This window comes from Petaurus breviceps, unplaced genomic scaffold (assembly GCF_028583685.1).
Source record: "Petaurus breviceps papuanus isolate PSGF00001 unplaced genomic scaffold, PetGlider_PUasm1.0 188, whole genome shotgun sequence".
NCBI classification, from domain to species: Eukaryota; Metazoa; Chordata; class Mammalia; order Diprotodontia; family Petauridae; genus Petaurus; species Petaurus breviceps.
Window position 1 is genome coordinate 37,099,664 of NW_027185804.1, and position 12,356 is coordinate 37,112,019.

At 43.1% G+C, this 12,356-nt stretch overlaps 1 protein-coding gene across 5 annotated transcripts in view; it reads right to left on the reverse strand.

The window, feature by feature from the left end:
• CKAP5 (cytoskeleton associated protein 5) overlaps positions 1-12,356 on the reverse strand; it is a 90,121-nt gene that overhangs the window by 70,869 nt on the left and 6,896 nt on the right. For 4 of the 5 annotated variants that reach the window (XM_069091547.1, XM_069091543.1, XM_069091546.1 and 1 more), the window contains exon 2: positions 132-362. The gene's annotated coding sequence lies outside the window, so the exon portion shown is untranslated. Of the gene's footprint in view, positions 1-131; positions 363-1,349; positions 1,412-12,356 lie in introns of all 5 variants that reach the window. The other variant, XM_069091544.1, reaches the window with a different exon arrangement.

Genomic DNA, 12,356 nt, shown 5'->3' on the forward strand with positions numbered 1-12,356 from the left:
AGTACCACGATAAATAAATGAACATAAATATGTGTATTTTATATATATATATATATATATATATATATATATATATGTACTGTTCAAACTCAGCATCTAAAAATCAGCACGTTTGTATAGAGTATACCTACCTGTACAGGTATATATGCATGCATACACCTCTCCAAGAGAAGTTAGTTGTTCAAATATATAAACTACCAGATTCAGCACAGTTCAATTGAGTGAGACTTTCATTAAGCCTTGTAGTCAAAAATCCCTAGATTTTTATGAACAGGATTATGGTCTGGAGTCAAAACCTAGTAGACAGTAGACACTTTCATTCCTTTTAATCATGATAAGGCCTTGCCTTGGGACATCAGATCCTGAAAAAAGAAAACACAATAAAAGTAGACAAAAAGGAATCCCCAAGGTCACAGGTATAAACAAACACAGTACACATCATTTGAAAAGGCACCACTCCCTCCTCCCCCTCTTAGAGTATATAAAAAGCAGATTCACAGAATACATTGAAAATCCCAGGTAACAAGGCACTAAATGCAGTTAAATAAAACATACCTTGTAAATAAAAGCACCCAGATTTTATGAGACACTTGGCTTTCTTTCAATCATATGACACATACCTAAAGTCTGAAAACCTTGGAAACAGTTCCTCTCTCCCCAAATTTCTAGTTTGAAGGCATTTTAGAATTTAGTAAAAAACTTCATTAAATTTTCAACAACACCAGAATGTAATTTAGAACAACAAAGTTCTAACTGCAATGACACATTCTTAAAGTAAATGCTCTTAACTGGAAAGTAACCATCACCTCTCCTCGGGAATCAGTCACTGAGGAAGGTGAAAAAAGGCTTTTTTCAGAAGGCAACACATGGGAGGGGTGGAAGGGTGGGGGAACAAAGGGAAGAGGCTAGGCCACTAATCAATGTGCTAAACTATACTTTAGAGTAGGGCTTTGTACCCTTTTGCATCAAATATGCCTCTGACAGTTTGGCAAAACTTAGGCAACCCTTCACAGAGTAATGTTTTTAAATGCATAAAATAAAATATATAGAAGGATTGCAAAGGAAAGTAATTATACTGATAGTTATAAAAAAGATTAAAAGAAAAAACCCAGCTTGTAGCCTCCAATTTAAGAGAGCTCTCTGATTTCATCAGTATAAGCACTCCATACACAAACAGAACACATTCTTCTGCCCCTAACCTTCCATCAGTTCTACACAGAGGGATTGTACAATGTGATGGAGACTTTCCTCTGGTTTTTCTATATCTTGAGGGTAATAATTGGAACTAAGGGAAGGTCACTCTAAGTTCAAGTTTAAATGTATATCTTAAAAGAAATTAAAGTTATTACCTCCAATTATATACTTAAAACTAGATGAACAAAGTGCTGCTCAGGAAAGGGCCTCAGGATATCTTTGGGGAAGAGATAAGGAGTATTTATAATTAATACCTTATATTTGTAGAAATACTTTCTAAAGTGCATTTACAATGATCTCATCTGAACAAACCGGTGAGGTAGTAGGACAGCTGGCATTTATCCCTAGTCTGTAGATGAGGATAAGGATAAGAGACTTGGCCAAGGACTAGTGCTAAAGTGGCAGGACCAGCAGTCCATCCTGGACCTTGTGACTCCTGTGTCATTACACTACAATGACAGAGAGGTGATTACCCTGTGAAATGAAGCACGACAGGCTGCTTATAGGAATGCTTGAGTAGTTGGGAAAAGGGTTTGCTCTCTTCAATAATTTAAGACATTCCAAATATTTATTAGAGCATTTGATTAAGAATACAAAGACAGCTGAGAGGTCACTGCTGTCAGAGAGCTTACAAACTCACAGAGGAAAAAAAACCCCAAAGTCATAGGGGAGATATTGCATTTCATCACGTACTCATCACAGTCTTTATGACAAATTTTCCTGCAAAAGTGAAGTCTGACCATTATGTGAAGCTTTAAAAATCTATGGCAGCATTACTTAAAAATCAGTTTTTACTAAAAAGTCTTTGGTGCAAGATTAGGGATGTATGAAATACTCATGAATATACATTAAAATCAAATACTGAGAGTGCCCGTGCCCTGAAAATTCTAGGTTGTAGCTCAAAATTTGAGAGAGATAAGTGCATATCCATACCACCGATGAATACATTGCTGCTCTGTTTACTTCTTAATCAGCCTGATGAACAGAATCATCCCATGAGACACTGAAACATTATAAACCAATTTTTTGACTGGAAAAAATAGGGTGTGATGATTAAGTGGTGAAATAGGATAAGATCTTTTATGGTTCCCTATTAACTTTAGCATAACATACAAATCTAACCCTGGCATCTAAGGTCTTCCTTCTATAATCTGTTTCCAACCTAACTTTTCCAGTCTTATTTCACATTCCCCTTTCACCTATAATATTCCCACATTTACCTATAACATTCAGTATAGTGCCTTAGAACATAATAGGTACTTAATAAATACTTATTCCACTTAGATTTCTTTAACTATATTATAAAGCAATGTGATATTTGCCATAAGAGCTATATATCAAAGAATACACAAATTCAGAGGGAAAAGAACACTCTGGGGTGGCAGTCTGGGTGAGATATACGAAAGAGAAAAACCTTTTGAGCCGGGCCTTTTGAAAGGCACAGCTGGGGTTAGGATAGGAAGTAATACAGTGGAAAAAAAAAAAAGAAGGAAACTGGAAATCTATGGAACTGTTTAAAGAATAGTGAATTGCCCAGTTCTACTGTAGTACAAGGTATAGATAGAAAGAATGAGAAAAAGCTGAAACAACAAACCAAACCTCAGTCTAAGGACACATTGTAGAGAGCTCTGAATGGCAGCTGAAGTGTTTGTGTATACTGACTTGACAGGCCATTATTAAAGAGCTATGTCCTGGTCAGTTAGATGCCAGGAACTGTGCTAGACTCTGGGGATACAAATAGAAGCAAGTAAGACAGTCCCAGACTTCAAGGAGCCTACCTGCCAATGAAAGAACACAACAATCTTATAAAAGATGTGTTGGCAAGTGGGGGAAACGAGCTGGGCTGTGTTACACCCCTTAATTCTAGGGCCTACTCTCTGATTATCTCTAATTTACCCTGTCTATATCTTGTTGCACATCCTCCCCATCACAGGAGCCTCCTGCAGGCAAAGCCTCTTTCTGTCTTTCTTTTAGGTGCCAGAACTAAGCACAGTAGCTCACATACAGTAGGTGCTTAATAAATGTTTACTGATTACCAGCTAACAAGGAAGTGGTCTAGAGGCCCAGGTCCCAACATGGTAAGACTGATGAGGATGCTGGCTAGTGAGCAGATGAAATGGTCCGGGGATGGCCAGGAAGTGGCACAGAGGCCAGAGTCTGCAGTGAGATAAGGCAAAAGCTTAGGGAAGTGACCGTGATAGTCCTTCCAATTATAGACGAGAATGGGTAGGAGAAGCCAGGTAAGTAACAGGAGGCTATCACAGTAATAGTTTCAAGTGTGAAGTAATAAAGACTAGAACTAGGATAGCGGTCGTACAAAGGGAAAAGAGGGAGACAGATCCAAGAGGCATTTCTGGAGTTAGAAATAACAGGTCTTAGCAACGGACTGACTTTCTGAGCACAATTGTTAAAGAACAAAGTTGACAAACTGGAGTGTCCAGAGGAGGACATTCACCAGAATGGTGAAGGGCTCTAAGTCTATGGCATATCAGGTTTGGTTAAAGAACTATGTTTAGCCTGGAGAAAAGGAAAGGGTTTTTTCAGTACCTGAAAGGCTAGGATAGGGGAGAAGGAATAGAATTGTTTTACTTGATGGGCAGTGGGGGAGGTTCGAAGAACCAAGAGCCATGGGTTGAAGTTGCAAAGAGGTCAATTTCAGCCTGATGTCAGGAAAAGCTTCTTAATAATAATCATAACAACTGTCCAAGAGTACAATGACCTGCTTTAAGAGGCCATGGAGGCCTTCAGCAGAGGCTGGACAATCACTTGTGGGATATAGTAGAGATTTCTTTGGGGTATGGTTTGGACAAGAAAGCCCCAAGGTGCTTTCCAACTCTCAAATTTGGTGAATATGTGAGCCAAGGGATGGGGAGGAGTCAAAGATGAGGTTTTAACATGACTAACACTGACAAAAATAGTCAAGTTTTGAACATGTTAAGTTTGAAATATTAATGGGAGATACAGGAGAAGATGTCTAATATAGAGAAATGGGGAACAGAGCTGGGGAAATAAGTCAGCGGTAGAGACAGATTAACCTACATAGAGATGAAATTTTAAGGCCTGGGGTTGATGGGGAGGGAAGGAACATTTACATAGCACCTACTATGTGCCAGGCACTATGCTAAGCATTTTTTTTTTTACAAATATTTTCTCATTTGATCCTTACAACAACCCTGCAAAAGTAGGTGATACTACCCCTCCATTTTACAATTGAGGAAACTAAGGCAAACAGGTGACTCAGTGCTTAATCCACTGTGCCTTAACCTATCTCTAAGGTTGAGGGTGCAAAGAAGAGTTCTCACTACTAATAATGCACTTTGTATGAATAGTTTACTAAACAAATGTAAGTTTTTGCCTAATCCATGTTAAAAAACTACCATCAATTCTAATTTAATTCAAAGTCCTAATTAATGAAGTTTATACATACTGAAACATGTACCTTAAATGGTTTCATTATGTTGTTTATATAAATGTCTTGAAAAGAATCAAAATAGAATTCGCAAAGTACTCCCCGGGAAAATTTACTAATAACAGCTAATGACAAGAGAAATTCAGAAATTTTCCCCAAGTCACATAATAAAGGCAGGATAAATTCCAAATGACCCAATTGTCACTATAATATTTAAGCAACCAACAAGTATTGACTGACACTATTATCACAGAACCTGGAAAAGGCCTTAGTGGCGGCAATCTAATCCAATTCTCTGATCTCCATCAAGGAAAGTAAGGCAATTTGCCCAAGGTGATAAAGCTGGTGAGTAGCAGAATGATGTCTACAACCCAGATCTCTGGCTTCCCAGGGTATCTAGTAGTGTATTGCAGAGGCCCAAATGCAGAATCCTTCAAGTTTAAATCCTTGTATTCTGACTATAATATTCTGTTTTCAGACTGTTAAAAGGTGAAACCAGCAACTACCATAAAATGATGGGGAAAGGGAACACTGTTTAGGGAGAAAGTTGTGCACAGCATCAAAGACTTTTTAAATTTCTAATTCACAAGCTCCTGACCTACAAAAGTTCTTCACTACCACAATACAAGAGATCTGGATTTGATTACCAGTCCCGGTCCCTTGCTTCCTGCCAAGGGGGCACTACTGCAGAGGCAGAATGAGTTTAATGAAACTGGAGAAGTTAACTTTTGGCCACTTAAAAACACCAACTCTGAATTACAAATTTCGTATAGAAGAGCAAGCTCTCCTCAGAAAGGTTGGTGACTACAAAAACAAGACTAGTTATAACTGCTTCGAGAAAGGGCACTTGGCCTGAAGAAGCAGCACAATTATGTAACGGTAGCAGAAAATGTGGGATTTTTGTCATTTGATCATGGGCAGAAAAAAACCTTCAAAAGTGAGGATGACAACGTGCAAATCCTTCCTAATTTTCAAAACTTCTCACCTGCCTCAGGCATTCTCCTTTAACAAGGACTAGTCAGTCATCCTCTCCACTGGAATACTCTGCAAAATCAGGGAGCCCCCTTAGAGCCAGAAATAGCAGCTACTCCTCAAGGTAACTCACACTTGCTCACAGCCCTAGCCCGGAGGTGTTTACCTCCAGCAAAATCCGGAGAGAAGGAGAAGACGGCCCAGGTGCCGCCTTCGACCAGGGCTGACAGCCCGGCCAACCCAGCTCTCCCTAGAGGTGGTCCCTAACAGTGGTGCCAACTAGAGAGGGCCACAGTAACACAGGCCTCTGGAGGGATAAGCAAGCTAAACCCGGACAGTGAATTAGGTCAACTTGGGGAGCTCCCGCACTCACTTCGCGAGCTGCAAGCCTAATGCTTACTCATCCCCCAGCGGCCAGCGTTAGGGGCCCCGGGCCCTGGGCCCGGCAGCAGCACAGCTGGGCTCCACTCCGGGAAAGGCAGTCCCCTTCCCGGGAGGGGGAGGCACCGTCCGGCAGCTAGCACGGCTTGGCCCTGCCGATGCCGGCACGATGGCCGCGGCCCAGGACCAGGCATCTTTTGGCCCGAGGCTCCCGCTCGCTGCAGCCGGCATTGTTTACCGCTTTCGCTGCCTTCCTCCTCGTCAGGCCGGGGAGCCCCCTCTCCTCGCCTCGCCTCGCCTCTCCTCGCCTCGCCTCTCCGCCGAGACTCGTGGGCCTAGCGCCGGATTCCGGACCCCCATCCGCCGCTGGCGCTCAGGCTCCTCCGGGGGCCGCAGGGCGCCGGCCGGGGCAGCTGCAGCGGCGGAGGCGGAGGCGGCCAGAAGCCCCGGCGGGCGGCATGGGGGCTGCGGACCGCTGGGAAACGCCTCCTTCGAGGGCGGGGCTCCGAGCGCGGCGGGCGGTCCCGGCGCCCACGATCGCCCCCACCCACCCCACGCTCGGAGCCTCCGCTTAAAGGGGCCGCGGGGGGCGGGCAGAGCGGCCCGGCCGGGCCTCAGGGACACCAGAAAAGAGTCTGGCTGCGCCCGCAAAGCCAGCGTCCAGGTAACGGACGAGAAACAAAGGGAGGGTAGGTTCCCACAGCCGCAGTCCCGCTCCTGGGGATGTACCCGGGAGAACCCGGGGCCAGTGGAGCTCCCGAGCCCCCCCCCACCCCCCGCCCCAGGCCATCTGACCCCATGCTCCCGGACCAGGCTGGGCCAGCCAGCCCTGCGCACCCCAGCGGCCCTCCCCCGCGTCTGCCCCTCTCGGGGCGTGGAGGACGGAAGGACGGCAGGTACCACGTAGGCCCGAGAGCAAGTGCTAACTTTGGGAAGCCGCGTCAGGATGGATGGCAAGGCTCCGGACACATGCAGTTCGCACGGCACCCGCGCAGCTTCTTCCTCCGAAACAGTCCCAAAGAGGGGCAGGCTGACCTGCTGGCTCTGGCACTTTACTAATGACTGAGCTTTGATCCTTTTCCTGGAGGAATGTCTCTAGACTTGTTCTCATTGTATTTTTATGTCTCCATTACACTGCTGAGAAAATGTATGCCTATTCTTGCAGTTGGTACATAGCAGATGAACGAGCTTAAGCACTTAGAAGGCCGAGCCCTGGTGATGCTGAGAAAGGCGAAAATGAAGCTCCCGGCTTCCAGGAGCTCAGTCTAATGCTGGAGACAACATGCAAATAATGACGTACATACAAGGTATATGCAGTGTAAATGGAAGGTAGAAATGTCAGAAGGAAAGGTCTCCTGCAGGAGAAAGTGGGATTTGAGCCTGGGCAATTAGCAGCTGGAGGTCAGGAAGCAAAAAACATGAGAGGCATTTAGAGCAGCCAATTCACATGTAGAGTCGAGAGATGGAAGTGTCTGGTGTGAGGGACGGTCAGTCTCAAGCAGCCCAGAATAACTGGATCACAGAGATCACAGAGCTGAGAAAGAAACACTGGCTCTGAAGTCTGAAGCCTTGTGTTCAAATCCCTCCTTCGATATCTTCTACCTCTGTGCTCTTGGCCTGCCTAGGCCTCAGATTCCTCCTCTGTCAGATGATCGGACTGACCTAGATCTTTTCAGAAGTCCTGTCCAGCTTTAGATCTTTGCACACAGTAGTTAACCAATAATTCAATCTGGTATGGTATGGAGTTGTGATTCATCTATATGGAAGCACCCAAGGCAGGCAAATACAGCACTTGTTCCACAATGTAGATCAACAATTCCTCTCTAATGTGTAGTATAACTAGAAAGTGTCAGATGCAGGACCTGAACCCAAGTTTTACTGACTCCAAGGCAAGCCCCTGCCTGTATCTTCTACAGCTCCTGCCTCCAAAAATTCATTATGTTCTAGTAGATCTTAGCATGACAGACCAGAATGGAAGTTACCTTCCTAAACACCAGCCTGGAACAATATCAGTTCAAGTCTGAAAAGACCTGTCAATTTCTGACTCAGATCTAGGACTATCTGGGGGCTTTGTTCAGTCGTGCTGACTCTTCATGACACCATTGGGGGTTTTCTTGGCAAAGATACTGGAGTGGTTTGCCATTTCCTTCTCCAATCTGGGAGCTAGGAGGAGGTAAAAGTAATCCTCTCCTAGGCTGGAGCCTAGGGTCTGAATCCTAAACTGGTGTGCCCTCAAACCTCAGGGTGCTCTGACATTAAATGACCATTTAAATTAAGGATGACCAGATCCGATGTCCATACAACTGGCATGGTACTATACTGGCTTCTGGGAGGTTAAGTGATGAGGCTATAGACAAATGACAGTTTGGGCCACAGGAAGAGACCCAATTAAATATCTATTAAATAGCTTCCCAGTGACACAGTAGGAACCCTGACAGAATGCAATGAGAACAGGCTAAGACAAAGAACAAGAAATGACTAATAACCCTGTGTTGGCCTAGATAAATTAGCTGAAATTAAAGATGGAAAAAGCCCATTGATTTTACAGCCTAAAATAGTCAAAAGCATTAGAATAAAATATTCTTTCTTTATAGTGTTCATTTGTGTTTTGTTTCAACTTATTCTAACAGTAAAGGCTTGCCACCTCCCCTCCCATTGGAGGGTAAAAGATTATCATTATGTTGAGTGTTAACTTGCCAATTTAATTGACAATTCGACCCCACTTCAAGTCAAACTAACTTAATAGGAGCTAAAGCTGATCTACATTTTACCTCATCAAACTCCTGAAAATTTCATATAAATCTGCCCAAATGACTGATTTTTTGAAAATCTCTTTTACCTATCCTCACTTTGAAATTTGGTTCATCTTGATTTTAGTTACTATCACAGAATCCCTACATTTTAGAGCTTTAAGGGTCCCTAATAATTACATAATCCAGGAATGGGGAATCCATAGCCTTGATGTCACATGTGGCCTTGTAAGTCCTTGGGTTCATTCTTTTGACTGAGTCCAAGTGTTACAGAACAAATCCTTTTATTAAGGGGATTTGTTCTGTGAATTTCCAATTCAGTCTAAGGGCTGCATTTGAGGCCCTAGAGACACATGTGGCCTCGAGGCCAAAAATTTCCCACCCCTCATAATCCCCTCATTTTACAGAAAAGGAAGCTGGAGCCCAGAAAAATGACTTGTGTAAAGTCATATGGTTAGCCAGGGGCACAGCCAAGCCTAAAAATAAAGTCTGACATTTATAAAGGCTTCTTAAGATTTATAATGTTTTATATACATAATTATTTACGCAATACATTTATTTGTATGTTTGATTTTCACAAAAAAACTGTAATGAAATGAGGAAACCAAGTCTACAGCTAACTGACCTAGCCAAGGTCACAGAGTCACCAGCAAGTGTCCAAGAATAGTTCTCTCACTAATCCCTCTGCTTTCTCCCTTCCCCTTCAGATTTCAATTCAAGGGCCACCTTTTTCAAGAGGCTTTTCCTGATTCATCCTCCAGCCTCATCCTTCCCCCCCCCCCCCCACTACACAAAAACTTCCTATTTATAGTGTCTATGTCCCATGAATACATGAACATATCACATCCCTTTCACATACACTCCTCCCCCCATGTAAGCTGCTTGAAGGCAGGGAAATCAGTTTTGTCTTTGTATCCCTATTACCCAGCACAGCACTTGGAACATATTAACTGGGGCTTAATAAATGCTAGTTCCTTAACTATTTTTATATAATCTCTAAGCTCCTTTCTCTCCTCTGACACTGCTATACCCTGGTACAGGTAGTCATCACCTCATGCCTTTTAGTCATATATTCAGTCATGTCTGACTCTTTCTGACCCCATTTGAGGTTTTCTTGGCTGAGATCCTGGAGCAATTTGCCTTTTCCTTCTCCACCTCATTTGACAGAGGAGGAAACTGAGACAAACAGGGTTAGGTGACTTGCCCAGGGTCACACAGCTAGAGTCTGAGGTTGGATTTGAACTCACAAAGATAAATCTTACTGACTCCAGGCCTGGCCCTCTATCCACTTTGACACCTAGCTGCCCCCACTTCATGCCTATTGCAAAGCCTGCTGGTAGGTCTCCCTATCTCTTCTCTCATTGCTCCAGTCTTCTCCACTAAGCTGTCAAACTGATCTTTCTAAACACAAAGAGCAGGTCTGACCATGTCACCCCCCCCTCCCACCCCCCTCATTCACTCAATTACAGTGGGTTCCTATTGCTTCCAGGATCAAATATAAAATTCGTTTGTCTTGTAAGCCCTTTACAAGCTGGCTCCCACTGACCCCTGCCAGTTTTTCTTTATTTCATTTTTTGGAAGGGGGAAGGCAGGGCAATCGGAGTTAAGTGACTTGCACAAGGTCACACAGCTAGTAAGTGTCAAGTGTCTGAGGCCACATTTGAACTCAGGTCCTCCTGACTCCAGGGCCGGTGCTCTATTCACCTAGCTGCCCCACCAGTTTTCTTACACTTTACTTCCCACACATACTCTTCCATTCAGTAACCCTGGCCTCCTGGCTGTTCTTCATACTATATACTCTTATCTCTCTGAGCATTTTCTCTAGCTCTCTCCCAGGCCTGGAACGCTCTCCCTCCTCATTTCCAACTTCTGAGCTCCCTGGCTTCCTTCGAGTCCCAGCTAAAAACTTACCTTCTATAAGAGTTCTTTCCCAAATCACCTCAATGACACTATGCTTGCCCTCTCTGGATTCTCTCCCATTTATCCTGTCTGTCTTGTTTATACATAGTTGTTTGCATGCTGCCCCTTCCCCCCAACCAGCCTGGGAGCTCCTTGACGGCTGGGACTGGTTTTTGTTAGTTCTACCTTCTTTGTATCTTCAGCACTTAGCAGAGTTCCTGGCACATAAGTGATTTAGGAAATGCTTAATGACTGACTCGCTGTTAACAGTTTTCCTGACTTGTATTTTCTTCTCAATTTTCTATCCCTTCTAATTTTATGAAGTCGTCTGACAGGACCCGACACCACCTCCATCACTTATATACATTGGTCTCGCTGAGCAAGAGATAGGGATTGACCTATAATTTAATTTACAGGAAATTCTATGTCATTGTTGTTTGTCCTTCATGCTTGAAGACCAAAATGACATCACAATGTCTTGGTCAAGGTATAGTGTGTCCAGCTGTGGCCGACCTTACCATTTGAACTTGGAAGGCTCCACCACAGGCTGGGCACAAATATAGAAAACCATATGAATAATAATATACTCACATGGATGGGGAAACTTTCTCTGCTTAAAGCAGTGAGTGGTTACATGTTTTCTCCAGGATTACACAGCCCATATGCATCAGAGGCAGAACTTAAACCCAGTTTTTCCTGGCTCCCAGGCTGACTCTATCCATTACATACTGCCTCTCAATGAAAGAAGTGTTTACTATTTACAGTATTTATAAACTTACTTAGTTTAAGCATAACTGCATAAATAGGAAATTTGTAGATAGGCATAAAATTTTCATCCAATGATGGATTTTGGTTGTTTCTTAAGATTTTGTATTTCAGTAGAATTGATTTCCTTTGTAATGGTATGTATTTTCTTTTATGCATTTAAAAACAAGAGGTCCATAGGCTTCATCAGACTGCCAAAGGGGTCCATAACACATAAAAAGATTAAGAACCTCCCTCCCCCGTGTTAAGAGAATTTATCAATCTAAAAAATACTGATCTTCAAAAATTTACTTTACTTTTATTGTTAGAAATGAACATTTTTATTTTTATTCTATTGATTCAACTATAGATTTGGGGGTGGGGTTGGTTGCTTTTGTTTTTTGCAAAGCAATCAGGGTTAAGTGACTTGCCCAGGGTCACACAGCTATTAAATGTCACATTTGAACTTAGGTCTTCCTGACTCATAGGTCAGTGCTTAGAGATGATTTTGTAAAATTTATTCTTCTACCCAGAAACCAGCCATTGGTATGATCTTTGGAGTTACTTTAATACCTTATAAAAGAGAAAAATACTCTTAAGTCACTGCCTTTGGTACTTACACTACCTAGTAATTTTGTCTTTGACAGAATTAGGGGCAACAAAAAGTTCCTCCCAATAACAATAAGTTGGACATAATGAAAATACCCCCTGCATATCCTCGGGTCAGAATGTGTTTCCTATATTCAGATGACTTTTCTAACCACCTAAATACAAACTCCACACCATTTTTTTTTTTAAAGCAATCGGGGTTAACTTGCTCAAGGTTACACAGCCATTTATTTCTAGGTGTGGTGCTAAGTATCTGAGCCCAGATTCGATCCCCAGGTCATCCCGACACTGGAGCCGGTGCTCTTACTCGCTGTGCTACCTGGTCACCCCTCCACATCATTTTTTAATGTCACAAAATCATGTCTGTGTCTTCTTGGGAACATATTGCTGATAGTGTT